General features: G+C 37.5%; 1 non-coding gene across 1 annotated transcript; it reads left to right on the top strand.

Annotated features, from left to right (window-relative positions):
- The first annotated feature begins 651 nt into the window (after positions 1 to 651).
- On the top strand, positions 652 to 756 carry LOC111544034. The gene has a single exon (XR_002732016.1). It is a non-coding gene; the product is annotated as a U6 spliceosomal RNA (small nuclear RNA).
- Positions 757 to 2,072: the final 1,316 nt, after the last annotated feature.

Here is a 2,072-nt window from a genome sequence, read left to right as displayed (position 1 = left end):
TATCTTGAAAATGTCACTATAAGGAAACAAACAATTCAATGACAATGGATTTCTCATCAGAAATCATGGAGGTCAGAAGGAATTGGTACAATATTTTTCAAGGGCTGAAGGAAAATAGCAGTCAATTCAGAATTCTATACCCAGAAAGAAATAGAATTCTATACACAGAAAGAAAAATCCTCCAGGAATGAAGAAGAAACTAAGATATTATCGGAAGTTTTCTTAGGAAAACAAAAAGAGTTTGTCACCAGTAGACCTACTCTAAAAGTGGCTAAAGGAGATTCTCTAAATGGAAAGGAAACAATGAAAAAAAAAATCTTGGAACGTTAGGAAGAAAAGATACAGTTAGCAAAAAATATGGGTAAAATCAATAGACATTTCTTCTATCGAATTTTCTAAACTATATTTGACAGTTGAAGCAAAAATTACAACACTGTCTGATTTTATTCTAAAGGTATATAGAGGGAATGTTTTTAGAAATTATAAATTAGAGAGGGAACAGGGACAAAGACAGATAGGGTTTCCATACTTCACTCATACTGGTAAAATAATGACAACAGTAGGCTGTAATAAGTTATGTGTATATATAATATAATACCTAGAACAATCAATAAGAAAGCTATGCGAATATACTCAAAAACACTGTAGAAAGTGCTCGCTTCAGCAGCACATATATTAAAATTGGAAGGATAGAGAGATTAAGCATGGCCTTTGTGTAAGGATAACATGCAAATTTGTGAAGAGCTCCATATATATTTTTTTAAATGCCATAGAGAAATCAAAGTAGAATTCTAAAAAATGTTCAAGTAATCTTTAGGAGGTAGGGAAAAGAAAACAAAGAAACCAAAATCAGAAAAAAACAAACAAAAACAAAAATTGGCAGACTTAAGCCCTAACATACCAATAACTACATAAAGATTAGTAGAATGAATTAAAAAGCATGACCCAAACTATGTACTCTCCACAGGAAACTTACTTTAAATATAATGATATAGGCAGGCTGAAAGTAAAAGGATGGGGAAAGTTGTATCATGCAGACATTAACCAAATCAGCTGGGCTTGGTGGCAGGCACCTGTAATCCAGGCTACTCAGGAGGCTGAAGCAGGAGAATCACTTAAACCTCAGAGGCAGAGATTGCAGTGACCCGAGATTGTGCCACTGGACTCCACCCTGGGTGACAGAATGAGACTCTGTCAAAAAAAAATCCACACATGGTGGCTTACACCTGTAATCCCAGCACTTTGGGAGTCCAGGGCAGGCAGATTACTTGAGGTTAGGAGTTCAAGACCAGCCTGGCCAACATAGTGAAACCTCGTCTCCACTAAAAAAAACACAAAAATTAGCTAGACATGGTGGTGGGCGCCTGTAATCCCAGCCACTCAGGAGACCGAAGCACAAGAATCACTTGAACCCACGAGGCCAAGGTTGCAGTGAGCCAAGATGGTGCCACTGCACTCCAGTTTAGGTGATGGAGTGAGACTCTGTCTCGAAAAAAGACAAACATTAACCAAAGGAAAGCAAAAGCGGCTATACAGATAAAGTAGACTTCAAAGCAAAGAAAATTATCAGAGACAAAAAGGATCATCATATAGTGATAAAAAGGGTCAATCCACCGATAAGACATAATAATCCTAAATGCACCAAACAAAGGAGCTGAAAAATGTGTGAAGCAAAAACTAGTGGAACTCAAAACAGACATAGGCAAATCCACAATTATATTCGGAGACATCAGCACCCCTCTATCAACAATGAACAGAACAACTAGACAGAAAATCAGCAACTATACGGAAGAACTCAACAATATCATCAAACCAACAAGACCTAGTTGACATTACATAGAACAGTACACCCAACAACAGCAGGGTACACATTTTTGAATGCTCTCACAGAACATACACCAAAGTGGACTGTATCCTAGACCATGCAACAAATCTCAACAAATTAAAAAGGACTGCACTATATAATATGTTCTCTGACAACTATGGAATCAAATTAATAATAGAAAGACATGGGGGCCAGGAGCAGTGGCTCACACCTGTAATCCCAGGACTTCAGGAGGCCAAGGTGGGTA

Source organism: Piliocolobus tephrosceles, chromosome 1 (genome assembly GCF_002776525.5).
Source record: "Piliocolobus tephrosceles isolate RC106 chromosome 1, ASM277652v3, whole genome shotgun sequence".
Classification (NCBI taxonomy): Eukaryota; Metazoa; Chordata; class Mammalia; order Primates; family Cercopithecidae; genus Piliocolobus; species Piliocolobus tephrosceles.
Note: the sequence above shows the minus strand (reverse complement) of the source record. Positions and strands in the feature narration are given on the sequence as shown.